Raw genomic sequence first — 18,699 nt, 5'->3', positions numbered from 1 at the left:
CCCAACAAAGGGGCAAACAAATTCCACTCCTTGGAGCCTGAATCTCATCTGTAGTTTTAAAACTAACCAGCCTAAAAATCCTCATCATAAGCCATTTTAAAATTAAGCAGCCTAAAAATCCTCATCATAAGCCATTTTAAAATTAAGCAGCCTAAAAATCCTCATCAAAAAGTACTGATTATTTTGAAGCTGTAGTCTACGGACACAGAATATACTGATGGGGAACAAAATTTGCCACCTCAAAATGTATCTCTTTAACATGAGCATTATTTTAGCTGATTATTTTTAAGTTTTTCTTATTACCTCCCCCAGGAATTATCTAAAAGAATTTAGATGGAGGACCTGTTCCAGGAAAGAGCCATCACCATAGATAACTCTAGTATAACATGAACTCAGTGTGGTAGACAGAGAGGAACCTAATAATGCCCCTTTGATCAACGTCCTCTCTATGTCTCATTGTCTCTACATGGCCCAACAAACCTTTGTTTATCAAACATTAACTCTTTAACTCTTCATCTTCCTATAAATTGCCTCCTACTCTTTGAAGGCTCAGACCCCTGCCCGCCTCCCCTTAGTGCAGAATAACAACATTACCCCATTTTGCCTGACTAGCTGTGGAATTTTTAATGCTCATGTGAATTTCCTGTGCACACACATTATATTTTATTTTTTTCTGTTAACCTGTATTATGTCATTTTAATTGTTTGACCTGCCATAAGAACCAAGAGGGCAAGGGGAGGAAATTTTCTCCTCCCTCACAGTACTAATCTTAGGAAATATATCTCAGCAACAGAGGATAGTAACACAGAACATATATTTGGGGATATGACGTGAAGTCATTTCCATTCTAATGATGTATTCAGAAGTCAAAGTAAAAGCCAGTGTCATCTACCATAGCTGCCTACTTGATTGTTCTGGTGAAAATTTACTATGGTGGCTGAGAGCAATTTTCCTAATCCCATCTTTGTCCCTAAACAACATAGGAGAGTGGTATCACTAAACCATAATTCAGTGTTGTGAATACAGTGAGAGGAGGACCCAGGAATATCTGCTGAATTTCAACAGTCGTTAACGTAACTCTGTTACCTGAAGAGAATATGTTTGCAACTAATAATACCAGTGTGAAAGCAGTATTTCTAAAGTGATAATTAAAATGCATTTCCATTTCATATCTAGGGGATTTTGCAATTCAGAGCATCCTGCATTCATTCTTACACATGTATGCTCTGTTCTCTCTTATTTTTCCTTCTGCCAATACTGCCAAGTACCAGATGCACATTAAACATATTAAAGTGGGTGATGCACAAATGTTAGCTTTCCTATCAGTAAGGAGAAAGATCACATTCTCCCTCACAAGTGTTAAGATGACATCTTAACCTCGAAACTTCCCTCTTCAAGATCTTTTGTACTTTTATGGAACATCATTCTTGATTTCCTAGTGAGTTGCCTACTGAGGAACATTCTGGGGGGGGGAGGGAATTAATTGATAACCCCATTTTTGGTTTTGCGTATCACGTATTGAAAAACAATTAGAAAATATTTAAAAAGCCCTGCTTAGTTTTTCAGAGTTTGAGGAAGGTGGAGAGGGCAGAGAGTATGGCATCAAAGATGAAAAAGACACCTTTTCGCAGTCTAGGGTTTTATGCTGACACATATCAACATGAGTCATTTGCTGGCTTTCCAAATGCTGTAGCAAAATGTTACAGCAAATAGGTCCTAATTAATCCTAGAGTCATTTACATAATGTTGCACATACTACTCAATCGAGCATGCTTCAAAGTCAGCTCCCTGTAATCCCCCTTGAGGTTTTATAAAATTGAGGAATTGGCAAGTCATTGTTTTCCTGGAAATATAGGAAAAAGGGAATAAGATGTGGCTCCAGACTTGCAGTCTCCTGTAGCCCATTAATATTTGGTAAGTGTGGTACTTGTTACATGCCAATCACGGGTTGCTGGATATATTTTAGAGATGCACACCCACCTCATTAAGTCAGAGGAATGAGGCAAGACCAGTATTCCAAACGAAGCCAACATTGCTCTGCTTTTCCACTCAGCTTCATCTTGCTGCCATATTTTGTGCTCAGAATTGGTAAGGACTAGACATTTTCTTTTTTTTTTTTTTGAAGATTGGCACCTGAGCTAACAACTGTTGCCAATCTTCTTTTTTTTTTCTTTCTGCTTTTTCTCCCCAAATCCCCCCAGTACATAGTTGTATACTTTAGTTGTGGGTCTTTCTCGTTGTAACACATGGGACGCCGCCTCAGCTTGGCCTGATGAGCAGTGCCATGGCTGTGCCCAGGATCTGAACCAGCGAAACCCTGGGCCGCCGAAGTGGAGTGTGTGAACTTAAACCACTCGGCCATGGGGCTGGCCCCAGGACTAAATGTTTTCAGTGCCTAAAATTTGACATGTGTACCTGGCCTCAAAAACTGAAAATATGTTCAATTCCACTGGAACTTACACTGTAAGAGGGAGAGTGGCAAAATATGAGGTGGCTGAGGTAGTCAAATGGCAGATCATGGAAGTCATTGTAAGCCATGGTGTTATGGAGTGAACGTGTCCCCCCCAAAATTCATATGTCACGATCCTAAAGCTCAATGTGATGGTAGTAGGAGGTGGGGCCTTTGGGAGATGATTAAATCCTGAGGGTGGAGCCCTCACAAATGAGATTAGTGCCCTTATAAAAGAGACTGCAGAGGACTCTTACTCCTCTGCCCTCTGAGGACACAGCAAGAAGACCTAGGAGGTGTGCCCTCAGCAGACACCAAATCTGCCAGTACCTTAGTCTTGAACTTCCCAGCCTCCAGAACAGTAAGAAATAAACTTCTGTTGTTTATAAGCCACCCGTCTGTGGTCTTCTGTTATACAGCCTGAACTAGCTAAGACACATGGTAAAATGTTTCACTTTCTCTATCAGCTAAAAGATTTCATGTGGGGGAACTAAATATTAGAATTGCATTTAGAAAAGCTACTCTGGTTTTAATGTAAGACAGAGATTTTCAGAAAGCAAGATTATTGGCAGAGAGATCGGTAAGCAAATGTAATTATAGGCAAGAGAGATGGTATTTGGGGGGAAGGTTAATGAATATTGTCAAGTGGTCACAGTTCCTGAGGAGCAGGTGGTGGCAGCTGCTGGGCTGGCTTGTCACATTTCCATAGGTTCAGTCAGTAAAAGACAACGAACCTAAATGGATTTAGCCAGTTTATTACTTACACAAAGTAAAGCAGAAGGAAGATCAGGATGGTTTCAACTCCCTGTGACTCTAATCCTGCAGAATGACACGGGATTAAGGGGCCAGATGACAGCACAATTAGTCCATCGCTCTGCAATGGAATAGCCATCTCTAGACTGTGGTTAAGTGGTGGCTGGGGGGGTGATGAAGTGGGAAGTCCCACACTTCATCACAACCAGGGAGGTGAATGAGAAACTGCCTGGGGCAGCCCCCTGCTCAACAAGAGACCTCCCGCAAGGCAGAGAGGTGGATGAGCAGCAGTCTGGTGACAGCGCCTCACAGGACTGCCTATCTTGCTCTGTCACACAGAGGACCACAGGCATTTGCTAAGACTTGGGTGAGACTAAAAAAAAAAAACCAAAGAATTCTCCTAGAAAATGTGCAAAAGTCATGGCAGACATTTCATCAAAGAGGACATACAGATGGCAACTAAACTCATGAGAATATGGTCAACATCATCAGTCGTTAGAAAAATACAAATTAATGCCAAAATGTGATAGGACTGCACATCTATCAGAATTGCTAACATTAAAAAAGTATCAACTTATTAGAAATGCATAACAACTATAAATTTATAAGCTCCTAATAATGGTTTTAAAACAAATAAGGCAAAATCTTGCAGAATTAAAGAAGTGAAATAAAGTCACAATTATAACTGAAGATTTTAACACCCCTGCCTCAGTAACTCTTAGAAATACGTATCTATCACTGAACAAATCTTGCCAAAATTTCTCTTTTGGCTATCCCTAATCAGAAACATTAAGGGAAAGGAATTTTGGGAAATGTTGAGATTAGCCAAGAAGACACATTACAAAACCCCATAATTACTGAGATGGCAAATAAGAACCATAATTAATCAATCATGGGGAACACTCTCCTAGAAACTACATACAGTTCATCAGATCATCAGTTAAATGATGTATATCAGGAAGCCTGTTGGGGGTAGAGTGTGAATGGAGGAAGAGGAAAAATATTTACATATTCGCTCTCATCTCTCATTTGTCAAAGGATTGTCCCATGGGCATTCAGTTTCCCACACACCTGGTTTGCTCATATGTGAGAACCCAGTGAAGACATGTGATATCCCATGTGTGACATCCCAATGTCAACAGGAATACCATAGGCCAGGAGGTGAGAGGCACTCAGCAGGCACTGAGGTGAGGCATTGCCAAGTTGCATTGCTTTCACAGCTGGATGGAACAGTATACAGAGAGTACAAGAGGATCTGAAATAGCACATGAAAATGTGCCTAACAAATGTCTAACAAATACCGTATAATTTCCCACATATGTGGAATATGAAAAAAATGAACAAAAAAAACCGAAACAACACACAGATACAAAGAATATATTGGTGGTTGCCAGAGAGGAGAGGGGACTACGGGGGGCAAAATGGGTAAAGGGGATCAATTGTATGATGACAGATGGAAACTAGAGTTTGGTGGTGAGCACACTGTAGTGAATACAGAAGTCCAAGTATAATGTTGTACACTTGAAACTTATATGTTAGAAACCAATGTTAGCTCAACAATAAAAAGCAAAAGTGTCTAATCTAGTACCAAGGAATCATCCCTTTGATCTGAGGCTTTATTTCTTTGGTCACAAAATGATTTCCTAAAGTAGATCTGACTTACTAAGCTGGCTGATATTATGTGACTACATCATAAGAGTTTGAATATAATTTCAAATGCTACTTGAATTAAAAGGGCAATTGGCTTTTAGGTGAGATTATTGGCTTACTTTTGCTTTGTCACTTGAAGAATTAGGCTACACAACTGTCGTCACCTGGCCACATGCCTTAAGCGTCAGAGTATCACTCGCTGGCCTATAAAATGAAGGAACCAAGAAGCATCTCTAGAACTGCAGAAGGCAAGAGGACAAGCACAGTCCACGTGGCCATCATATGTGTCCAGACTATTGTGACCAATGAGATCCGTTGAGGAAGGTTCGGCTCCTCTTCTGACTAGAAAAGGCTGGATCCAGTTTTCCTAAGGACTCACCAGTTGTCAGAACGAGCTTGCCCACCCTTCTCCTTCATCAACTTGTTCCAAACCCTGCCTGGAATGATGAGAAACCGAAACCTCTACCTGCCCTCTGTAGCTGAGGATCCTCCATTTTCCTCCTTACGAGGTCTCAAGAAGACATGAGGCAGAAACAAGGTTTACTTGGCTTAAGCCATACTCCGTACCTGTATATGATATATCAATTATTTCATAGAAAAATGGAATTTCGAGCTAACAGAAATAGAAGATAAGGACTTAATCAGAAAAATATCAGTAGGGAATTCTCATCATCTTTTAAATGCAATTACATTCATTTCTTTATTTCTTCAACATAAATAATTGAGAGTTTACCACACAGTGGTCTGGACTAGGTGCTGTATCTCAGAGAGAGTATGTGTCGGACTTCACACCCGCGGCTACCTGTGGATATCAACAGGGAAGTTGTTTTAAGAATTGAGTCTTGTAGATAAGGTAATGTTTATAAATGTTTTCTATTGCTTCCCATACTCAGCTTCTTACTAGCTGTGTGACTTCGGACAAGTTAATGAACATTCCTGGTCTCATTATTTTCTGTAAAAGGAGCTTAAATACTACCTCTTACATAGGCTTCTGATAAAGATTGTTTAGCGGTGTGACTGGCATATAATACTAGTATTTTCACTCAGTCAATAAGATTGTTGATATTGTCATCTTCCTTACAAATGACACATTGGCTTCTTTACACAGTCACATGTTAGTGTGGAAAGATCTTGGGGGTCCATTGATATCACGGACTAGAGAGGCAGCCATTTTTCTTCTGATTGTCTCTGTAAAATGTATATTTTCATTATATCAAAAGCTTTACCTCCTTTATTTTAAATGTAGTTCTTTAAATACAAATCAAAAAAGGATAAAGACCTGTGAGTCTAAACTAAAAATGCATTTCTCGTTTCTTTCTCCTCAGGGTTCCCACATATGTGCAATCCACAAGTGTGGGAAACTTAATGCTCCATGGGACAATCCTTTGACAATAGAATATGGGCACTTTGGTTGAATAATAAAAGCATAGAACATAAGTGATCTTAGAATTTTTAGAGTGAGTTTATGTTTGAGAATTCATTTGTCTTTCAAAAAAATGAACAAAACGGCAGAATATACATTGGTGTCAGAATTGAAATAACATTTCTTAGATTATTGGCAATATTATGTATTTTAAAAGGATGTAATTTTAAAAAGTAAAAGTTAACACCTTTCAAGTTTTTTTAAATTCTGTGACTTTGTGGTATAATTTAGAGGCTTCATAGAATAGTAGTTAAGAGCTGATTTTCAATTATGTCTACAATGTATTGGCTGTTTGACCTTTAGATTTTCAAATCTGTGTTTATATTTCTTCATCTAAAATTGGGAGTAGTTGTATCTTCATAGATTTTTTTATGGTTGTTAAATGAGATAATTTATGCAAAGCACTCAGAAGTTTGTGCGGTCATAGGAAATATGCCATAAATGGTAGTTTTAATTTACTAAGGATGTAAACTTTGGTTTACAGCCAACCTTAAATTTTCATGTATGTGTATAGAAAATGAGGGAAAGTCACATGATAACTCAGTTTATGTCCACATTAATTGACATTTTCTATGAAATATAAATTCAATTTACAAAAAATTCAGAACATACCATTAGTTTTAAGACCAAAGTTGTGCAGTTTAGTGGCAATTGTGCAAGATTCAGAGTTGGAGACTTCCTCCTCATGTCTGGCCTAATGCCTCCTTGCTGAGTGAATTCGCCCAAGTAACACCTTTGCACTTCATTTTCTTCATCTTTCACGTGGAGACAGCAATCATGACTTTCATTTTTATTTCTTTGCCATTTATTAACTGTGTAATCGTAATCATACTCCTTAACTTCTACGTGCCTCAGTCTCAACATCTGTGAATTGGGGATAATAGTAGTGTCTGTGTCACTATGTTGCTGAAAAGCTTAATGAGATAGAGCAAGTGACCTCTTGGCACAGTGCCAGGAAGAGAGCACTTGTTGAATATGTGCTATTGTGTTTGTTTATTACCCATTACCTATTACATCACCCAGGATTTCTGTGAGAAGCAAATGCAGTTTATAGGCTGGACTGCATCTAAACAAATTTTGTTGCTATTTCAATGACACCTAGATTTCCGTTATCGTTTGCTCGATTATTAAGCAATTGAATTTACTTACAAACCACTACTGGAATAAAAGTATAATTTTCCTATGCTTATTCTTAAAGATATGTTAATAATTGCAGCATCAGATAACTGTGACTGGAAATTTGTTTAAAAATGCAAATATTACAGATATATTTAATATTCAGAAAAAATGGAAGTAATTTGGCTAAAGCAAAAAGACATCTGCTTTCCTTGCAATTGTAGCTCTATATTGACTCTAAAAATATGCGTATTTATTACAGTCAAGTTCCAAAATGATCACTTGACTAAATATTTCTTTTTAAAGTGAATTCAGAGTATTCATAGTAAACTTCACATTAAAATATGGTGGCCTGTTTTATTTCTTCTTTTTCCTCTCTTGGATTTGTGAGTAAATGTAAATTTGTTATAATCAGTTTTTTGAGAAGTGTATGATGGATAACACATTAGACACACTATTGGTATTTGTAACATTTATAAACATAAAATCTTCAGCATCTTATATGAGAAACTAATAGATCTTTAGGAAATTCTTCAGGGTATTAATAATAATGAAATATGAAACTATGTTGATATGCTTCTTAAAATGGAGAATATCAATTAAAGGAAGACAAAATTGACAAAAGGGATGTATTACAAAAAACAAATGATATCACAATGTAGTGAAAAAATGATTGTTTTAAATCTTTCATAATAATTACTACTTTTTGGAAGTGTTCATGAAACCTACAATTGTATTAGAATAAGTACTATTTTTTTCTCAATTAATTATTAGATCTCATTATGTTAGTATATATGATATATAGAATCTTCATAATTGAATCTAAAATACAGAGTTAAGTGTGTAGACATTTTAATATAAGCTGGGCTTTCATATTTGCATGTGTTCTTCAGGGAAACAAAAGCATAGTCGTTATTTAAATCTATTCTTCATATTTCATTAAGTAGAATTGAACATGCTTGTAATTCTGGAGTTGTATTTTATTTTTCAGAACTTAACTTCCAGAAAAGGATGATTTTTACTTCTAAATATGAAAGGATGTTTCTAGCGGACTGCCACAACAGTTCTTGGAAGAACTGGCATGTAAATGAAAAGTAAAGTAGAAATCCCTTGCACAGACCTAAAATTCAGTCTTACTAGGGCAAGGAAATGTATCCAATTTTGAACCTGAAATTACCTTCCTCTACAACTTTTTCAAGCTTTGGAGAAATAATTAAGTTTCATCATGTGTTTTGCTTAGTCGTGCAGAATGTAACTAACACTGTATTTTTTTTTTAATGCAGTAGCCTAAATTCCATTTCACACTTTTGCCAGGTAATTCTCAGCTCAAGCCAACCTTGGGCTTGAGGGATTTCTTCTGCTTTGTGCTCAGGGTGACAATAGAACATAATTTTGAATGCATAACAGTCCATTCCAACATCAATTCAATTGTACCAAAACCATATAATCTCAGATTATTTAATCAACTCTTTTCGTAAGCAGAAAATAAATACAAAAGCAAATAGTTCAGTGCTACTTGATATTTAACGTAATTAATATAATTTTCTGTTTTGCATTTCAAGGATTTATACTACATATATATTCAGCAAAGGAAAATTGTATTCTTATTGCATGCCAATATTGATGTTTCCAACTTGCATTAGAATATGTCTTCACTCTAAATCCTATACTGTGGTGAAGTGTATGAAAACAGCCCCCTCAGTCTCTTTGTCATAGAGGCAGCATTCCTTGACATGGGGAAATATGGAGGATCACAGAGTAATAGAGCTTTATGAAGAGAATACAGCTCATATCTCTATCTGCACATATATCTATGTGTAGATATAGATCTCCAAGAATAGATCCTACAATAAGTCTTTGAAGGAAAGTGTCCAGAGCTGAAGGGTTCAATATTTCTATATCAGCCATAAGTCCTCCATAAGAAAGAGGTCAGGGCTGAGACCAATATCAGGTCCTTAGAGATTACCTCTGGAATAAATTTTCTCCTTCATTTGAATTGTTTTCTCTTTTTCTCTTACATCATCACTATAAAGTGAACGGAAATTGTTCAATGAGCTCATAATCAAACTACTCAGAATCTCAAAAGCCACTTCAAATCCCCTTCCCACTTATCAGGGCCAAAAAAGTCTAGATTTGCAACAGTTTGGTGGATGGGGTTCTCAACAAAAATTGAGTCAATACCATTGTGCCACTGTACAACTTCCAATTTTTAAAGATTATTTCCAATAGTATCATCCTTTTCTTCACCATATTCCTCTTAGTAATATTAGCTAATTGCTAAACCTACGATCTCCTAGTAGCAGCATGAGATCTGGTTGATTTCAGTGATAGACTGAGGTGAGGTATCAGTGCTGAACCGCTGGAACTTTGCAGCACTCCAAATGTGACCACTAGTTGTAGCCACAATAAGTGTTGCATATATTTTTTGGTTTTCTTCAAATATTAAAGGCAAATTAGATATTTTCCCACCAATCTGTCTGCTGAAATTCCAGCATCAGCAACTTAGATGTTCCACTGTTTTTCTCACAAAGGCATATAATAATGATTACTTCATCTGCTTATAATTTTATCAATCAATCTAGAAATTTCTTTCACATTAAGCTTTCTATTTAAATATATCTTCTAGTCTTTATAAGTGTCATTCCAGAATTCTCTTTACAGCTATGTAAATTCACACATCACTCACATAATTAGAGTCCTAAAAGAAATTAATATAGAATCCATTTTTCACTTCTATCTGAGGACATCATTGTAGTGTATGGCTTTTAGAAAGTAAAATATGCATATGGTTAGTAAAATTAAAGTTCCTAAAAAATGTAAGATGAGAAGTAAAAGAATCTTTATCTCTTACACTAATCCCAAATACTCTTTTCAAATGACAACCACAGTTAAATAGTTACTATATACCTCTCCAGAAAAAATAAAATGTAAGTTCTAAATATTTGCATGCAAGAACACATGCACCTGTCTATATATCCATGTATATACGTGTAATCATATTCTTGAACAAATTTTATGAAATGGTTCATTCATGTACATTGTTTTATTCCTTCCTTTTTCATATACTAATGGTTCTTAGAGAGATTTCATCCCAGCATATATAGATCTACTGTATTCCATTCTTTCAATTATCACTGTTACTAGAAAACATTGGGTGAGGTGTCAAGAAGGCAGTGTAGGCAGACTCTGAACTCACCTCCTCCCACAGACACAACAAATTTACAACTACTCTTGGAACAATTACCCTTGAGAAAGAACTGAAAACTGGATAAAAAGAACCCTCACAACAAGGGATAGTCCTGACCGAGGTGGAAGAAGCAGAAATTCCTTTTTGGAGAGAAAAAAGCCACCTTCACAAGCCACAGTACTTCATGGCCAGCTGGGAGCCATTCTAAGGTACACAGACCTCCCCAGAGTAGTAGGGGACCTGAGTGGGGGAGCGTTACTGCTATAAGCATCCTTTGGACTCAGCATAACTGAGATGAGTGTCATAATATCTGGCTTTGCTGGCTAACAACAACCATGGGGAACACTCACAGAAAAGCTATCAGACATAAAGGAAGAAAAGTTGACTCTTAAAGGGCCCATGCACAAACTCATCTGTCTTGGAAAGCAACCTAAAATCACCAGAAAGAAAGGTGTATAGTTCTTTGGTGCAAAGAGACTTACCTGATAGGCTGTCAGTGCATCTCGATGAGAGGTGAGACCTCTCCAGGGACTGAGACATTGGCAGCAGCCATTATCATGATCTAGTACAGGCATGCTGACACAGATGCTGGAAGACACCATTGAAGTTCTTCCTCTGGTCTGTCAGCCCAGGGTCTGCACCACCCACTAGAGAACTGATTTAATCCAGCTCAACCAGGGCAGGCAGCCTGCCCTAGAGACTACCACCACCCAACAGCAAGCCCTCTGGAAGCCTGTGGACCTGTGTAGGTTGGGTGCCTGGATCCTCTGCAGCTGGGCGAGTGAGTCTGCATCTGCAGGGCACGTCATAGGTTAGGAGCAGATGGAGTGTATGGGGCATTGGTGGAGTGTATGGGACCTCTATGGTGGGCTGTGGGTACACTTTAGGGGGTTGGGGTGCACACATAGGATGGGACTGTGTCGACAGTGTGTGTGGCCCTGTGGGTGGTTAGGCTTGTCAGCTATACAAGACTTGTGTTTCTCAACCAGCCACATAAGGGATACACCCCACCTTCCAAAGCCTTAAACAATTGGGTATTCCCATGCCTCGGGGCAGCCCCACTCAGCTGCAATCCTGAGAGAGCTGAAATAGCCTTGCAGGCTGGAGGCCTACAGCAATTCTAAGCCCCTGAGCCTAGCAACCAGCCATGCTGGGGGCATACTCACTTCACAGAAAAACTGCAACAGGAATGTGCTATTAGACCTTGCAGCCAACTGTGCTGGGGCTCCCCACGCCCAATAAAGTGATTGAAGGGTCCATAGCAGCCACATGCAGCTGTGCATTACAATCAGCCAGCCAGGGGCACAGCCTCACCTCCCTGGGAATCTGCAGCAAGAGCAAGCCTGGCACAACAGAAGGACACATGTAGCCCATACAGTGGTCACTCTTGGAACATTTGGAACTGGTGATGAGAGGGAAGCACACTGCAGGGCTTCATAAGGCATCTCTTAATAAGGCCATCTCTCCAAGATCAGGAGACCTAGTTGACCCACCTAATATATAGATATAAGCACAATGAAAGAGGTGAAATGAGGAAGCAAAGGAATACATTCCAAATAAAGGAACAGAAAAAGAATGAAATGAAAGAACAATAAACAATCTACCTGACAAAGAGTTCAAACAAAATGTCATAAGGCTCTTCACTGATCTTGGGAGAAGAATAGATGAATTCAGTGAGAACTTCAACAAAGAACTGGAAAATATATTTTAAAAGAACCAACCCTATCAGAAATGAAGAATACAATAATGGATATTAAAAATTCACTAGAGGGAGTCAATAGCAGAGTAGATGATACAGAAGAATGGATCAGCAAGCTGGACAAAAGACTAAAGAAAATCACCCAAGCTGAACAGAGAAAAGAGAAAAGAATTAAAATAATGAGAACAGTCTAAGGGACCTCTGGAACAACATCAAGTGCACTAACATTCATGTTATAGGTATCCCAGAAGGAGAAGAGAGCGACAAAAGGACAGAGACTCTATTTGAAGAAATAACAGCTGAAAACTTTCCTAACCTAGGGAAGAAAACAGACATCCAACTACAGGAATTGCAGAGAGCACCAAATAGGATAAACCCAAAGAGACCCACATCAAGACATTATAATTAAAATGTCAAGAACTAAAGATAAAGAGAGAATCCTAAAAGCTGCTAGAGAAAGACAACAAGTTGCATACAAAGGAAACCCCATAAGACTATCAGCTGACTTCTCATCAGAAACCTTACAGGCTAGAAGAGAGTGGCATGGTATATGTAAGTGCTGAAAGGAAAAATCTTACAGCCAAGAATACTCTATCTAGCAAAAGTTATCATTCAGAATGGAAGGAGAGATAAAGAGTTTCCCAGAAAAGCAGAAATTAAAGGAGTTTATCACCAAGAAACCAGCTTTATAAGAATTACTAAAAGGACTTATCTAAGAGGGAAAGAGAAGACCACAAATAAGAAAATCACGAAAGGAAAGTCAATGAAATCACTGGTAAGGCAAAACTACAGTAAAGGTAGTAGATCAACCACCTATGAAGATAATATGAAGACCAAAAAACAAAAGTACTAGAATTACCTATTTCCATGATAAGAGGGTAACAGATACACACACATACAAACAAAAGAGGTTAGATAAGATATGCAAATCATAAAATGTGGGAGGAGGGGAGTAAAAGGGTAGAGATTTCAGAAAGAGGTCAAACTAAAGAGACCATCAACATAATACAGATTGCTAGATACGTAGTTGTTATATATGAACCTAATGTTAATCGGAAGCCAGAAACTTATAATAAGTACACAAAAAATTAAGAGAAAGGAACCCAAACATAATACTAAAGAAAGCCATGGAACCACAAGGGAAGAAAGAAAAAGAAAGGAACTGAGAAGAACTGCTAAAACATCTAGAAAAAAAGTAACAAAATGGCAATAAGTATGTACTTATGAACAGCTACTTTAAATGTCAATGGACTAAATCCTCCAATCAAAAAGCATTGAGTGGCTGACTGGATAAAAAAACAAGACCCATATATATGCTGCATACCAGAGCCACACTTCAGACCTAAGGATATGCACAAACTGAAAGTGAAGGGATGGAAAAAGATACTCTACGCAAATGACAATGAAAAGAAAGCTGGAGCAGCAATATTTATATCAGACAAAATAGACTTTAAAACAAAAAACTCTAACAAGAGACAAAGCAGGGCACTAAATGATGATAAAGGGAACAATCCAAGAAGAGGATATAACACTTGTAGACATCTATGCATCCAACATAGGATGTCTAAATATATAAAGCAATTATTAACAGATGTAAAAGCAGAAATAGACAACAACAAAATAATAGTAGGGGACTTTAGCATTCCATTTACACCAAGGGATAGATCATGCAAACAGAAGATCAATAGGGAAACATTGGCCTTAAATGACATATTAGACCAGGTGAACTTAGTAGATATACAGAACACACCATCCAAAAACCACAGAATGCACATTCTTTAAAATGCACATGGAACATTCTCCAGGGTTGATCACATATTAGGCCACAAAACAAGTCTCAATAAATTTAAGAAGATTGAAATAATACCAAGCAACTTTTCTGACCACTAAGGTATGAAACTAGAAATCAACTACAGGAAGAAAATCAGAAAAGCCACAAATATATGGAGATTAAACAAAATGCTACTGAACAACGATTGGGTCAATCAAGAAATCAAAGGAGAAATCAAAAAATATCAGAAACAAATGGAAATGAAAATACAACATGCCAAAATTTATGGGATACAGCAAAAGCAGTTCTAAGAGAGAGTTTATAGCAATATAGGCCTACCTCAACAAACAAGAAAAATCTCAAATAAGCAATCTAACAGTCCACTTAAAGGAACTGGAAAAAGAATAACGAACAAAGCCCAAAATCAGGATAAGGAAGGAAATAATAGAAATCAGAGCAGAAGTAAATGAAATAAAGAATAAAGAACAAAAGGATAAATCAGTGAAACCAAGAGGTGGTTCTTTGAAGAGAAAAAAAACTGACAAACCTTTAGCTAGACTCACCAAGGAAAAAAGTGAAAAGGCTCAAATAAGTAAAATCAGAAATGAAAAAGGAGAAATTACAATGGACACCTCAGGAATACAAAAGATTTTAAGAGAATACTACCAAAAGCTATACGCCAACAAATTGGATAATCTAGAAGAAAAGGATAAATTCCTAGAATCATACAACAGTCCAAAACTGAATGAAGAAGAAATAGAGAATTTGAATAGACAAATCACCAGTAAGGAGATTGAAACAGTAATCAAAAACCTCCCCCAAAATAAAAGTCTACAACCAGACGGCTTCTCTGGTGAATTCTACCAAACATTCAAAGAAGACTTAATACCTATCCTTCTCAAACTCTTCCAAAAAATTGAAGAGGAGGGGAAGCTTCCTAACTCATTCTACAAAGCCAACATCCCCTGATAGCAAAACCAGACAAGAACAACACAAAAAAAGAAAATTACAGGCCAATATCACTGATAACATCAATGCAAAAATCCTCAACAAAATACCAGCAAATCGAATACAGCAAGACATTAAAAGGGTCATACACTATGATCAAATGAAATTTATTCCAGCGTTGCAGGGATGGTTCAACATCCACAAGTCACTCAACATGATACAGTACATTAGTAAAACGAAGAATAAAAATCACACTATTATCTCAATAGACACAGAGAAAGCATTTGACAAGATAAAGCATCCATTTATGATAAAATCTCTGAATAAAATGGCTATAGAAGGAAAGTACCTCAACATAGTAAAGCCCATATATGACAAACCCACAGCTAATATTATTCTCAATGGAGAAAAACTGAAAGCTCCTTCTAAGTTCCTAGAAACTTAGAAAGTTCCTTCTAAGAAAAGGAACCAGACAGGGATGCCCACTTTCACCACTCTTATTTAACATAGTATTGGAAGTCTTAGCCAGGGTGATCAGGCAAGAAAAGAAATAAAAGTGATCCAAACTGGAAAGGAAGAAGTGAAACTGTCACTATTTGTAGAAGACATGATTATATATATAGAAAACCTTAAAGAAGCCACTAAAAAAATTTTTAGAAATAACAAATGAATATGGTAAATTTGCAGGATACAAAATCAACATATAAAAATCAGTTACATTTCTACACACTAACAAAATAGCAGAAAGAGAAATTAAAAATACAATCTCATTTACAATTACAACAAAAAGAATAAAATTTCTAGGAACAAACTTAACCAGAGAGGTGAAAATTCTGTACACTGAAAACAATAAAATATTGTTGAAAGAAATTGAAGAAGACAAAAAGAAATGGAAAGATATTCCATGCTCTTGGATTGGAAGAATTAACGTATTTAAAATGTCCATATTTCCTAAAGCAATCTACAGATTCAATGCAGTCCCTGTCAAAGTTCCAACAACATTTTTCACAGAAATAGAACAAAGACTCCTAAAATTTATATGGAACAACAAAAGACCCAGAATAGCCAAAGTAATCCTGAGAAAAAAGAACAATGCTGGAGGTATCACACTCCTTGATTTCAAAATACAGTGTAAAGCTATAGCAACCAAAACAGCATGCTACTTGCACAAAAAACAGACACACAGATCAATGGAACAGAATCAAGGGCCCAGAAGTAAATGCTCACATCTATGAACAGCTAATTTTCAATAAGGGAGCCAAGAACATACAATGGAGAAAGGAAAGTTTCTTCAATAAATGGTGTTGGTAAAACTGGACAGCCACATGCAAATGAATGAAACTAGACCACTATCTTATGTGATACACAAAAATTAACTCAAAAGAGATTAAAGAATTGAATGTAAGACCTAGAACCATGAAACTTCTAGCAGAAAACATAGGCATTACACTCTTCGACATCTGTCTTAGCAGCATATTTTCAAGTACCATGTCTGACCAGGCAAGGGAAATAATATAAAAAATAAACAAATGGTAATACATCAAACTAAAAAGCTTCTACACAGCAAAGGAAACCATCAACAAAATGAAAAGACAACCTAAAAACTGGGAGAAGATATTTGCAAACCGTATATCTGATAAGGGCTTAATATCCAAAATATATAAAAAACTCATACATCTCAACAAAAAAAACACTAACAACCCAATTAAAAAATGGGCAAAAGATCTAAACAGACATTTCTCCAAAGAAGATATACAGATGGCCAACAGGCATGTGAAAAGACGTTCAACATCACTAACTATCAGGGAAATGCAGATCAAAACTACAATGAGATATCACCTCACTCTCATCAGAATGGCTATAATTAACAAGACAGGAAACAATAAGGTTGGAGAGGATTGGAGAGAAGGGAACCCTCATACACTGCTAGTGGGAGTGCAAACTAGTGCATCCACTATGGAAAACAGTATAGAGAGTCCTCAGAAAATTAAAAATAGATCTACCATATAAGCCAGCTATTCCACTGCTGGGTATTTATCCAAAGAACATGAAAATACAAATGCAGAAAGATGTACGCACCCCCATGTTCATCGCAACATTATTCACAGTAGCCAAGACTTAGAAGCAACCTAGGTGCCCACCAAGGGATGAATGGATAATGATGTGGTATACGTGCACAATGGAATACTACTCAGCCATAAGAAATGATAAAATCTGGCCATTTGTGACAACATGGATGGATCTTGAGGATATTATGCTGAGTGAAATAAGTCAGAGGGAGAAAGTCAAATACCGTTATGATCTCACTCATAAGTAGAAGATAAAAACAACAACAAACCAATCACATAGAGACAGAGATTGGATTGGTGGTTACCCAAGGGGAAGGGGGGAGGTAGGAAGAAGAAGGGATGAATAGGTGCATGTGTGTGGTGATGGATTGTAATTAGTCTTTGGGTGGTGAACATTATGTAATCTACACAGGAATTGAAATATAATGATGTATGCTTCAAATTTATATGATGTTATAAACCAATGTTGCCGCACTAAAAAAAAAAACAAAAAAAAATTCTTTTTAAATGATATAATAAACACCTTTTCATGGGGTCACATTCCAAAAAAAAAAAAAAAGAAAGAAAGAAAACATTTACTTTGTCCCAGACTTTGTACTCAGTGCTTTACCTGGTTTAACTGATTAAATTTTCACAGCAGCTCTAAGAAGTGAGTACTATTGTTTTCCTTTTCACATGGCATGCACTCCAAGCCAGAGCTCAAAATCAAATGTCCTGCTCACTGACATTCTTGTTCCCTCTTTTCTTTTTCTTTTTCTTTCCTTTAGTTTTTTTTTTTTTTTACATTATTGCAATCATACAATAAATAGCTTTTGGAGTATTTGTTGTGTTTATATGCATATGTGCCTAGTTATGTGGAGCTTTATGGATGTAAAAGATGGATATACATTTACATACATAACTTCAGTCAATTTTTATTAGTAAAATTCCTGGATAAAAAAGAAATCTTTAAAAATATATTCTCTAAGTTTCCTTAATATGAATCCTGCACAATTTCTTAGTTTATTCGTAGATTTTATTTTTTGGTAGCTCTTGTAATTTAGATTTCTTCTACCGTTATATCATATACATATGGGTTATTGCTTAAACACGAAATTTTCAAAAATGTTTTCAGTCATTTTATTGCATTTCTTACAGTTTCTAATGTTTTTCTAGGAATACTACCTTATGGTCTTCAAATAGTGATGTTTTATATCTACTTTCTAATATCTGTTCTCTTTTCGGTTTTTCATTACAATTTCATTGACCAGTAATTCAGTAACAAGGTTATTGTGTAGTGGTTATGCCAGGAAGTCTTCTTTTGATATGAAATTTTAAACAAGAGCACTTTCATTGAAATCCAGGAATTTATCAGTGCATTTGGTATGTGTTGTGCTAAATTGAAAAAATTAATAATAATTTGGAAGTTCCATTTTATATCTATGCATTGTATCGTAAAGTGTGAAAGGATTCATTTGTGAACACATCTGCGATTGGTAACTTGTAGAGCTTTAGCCCTTTAACAAATGCCTCAAATTTTCCACTTTTACTGTGGAAGTGTACTTTTTAAATAGGTAAAAGTAAGCAGGCCAGTATTTGCAAGGAAAAGGTTGTTAGGTAGTACAAGTACAAAAATAGGTAGAAAAGTGTAGGGC

Source organism: Equus asinus, chromosome 16 (genome assembly GCF_041296235.1).
Source record: "Equus asinus isolate D_3611 breed Donkey chromosome 16, EquAss-T2T_v2, whole genome shotgun sequence".
NCBI lineage: Eukaryota > Metazoa > Chordata > Mammalia > Perissodactyla > Equidae > Equus > Equus asinus.
This window is presented reverse-complemented; position numbering follows the sequence as displayed.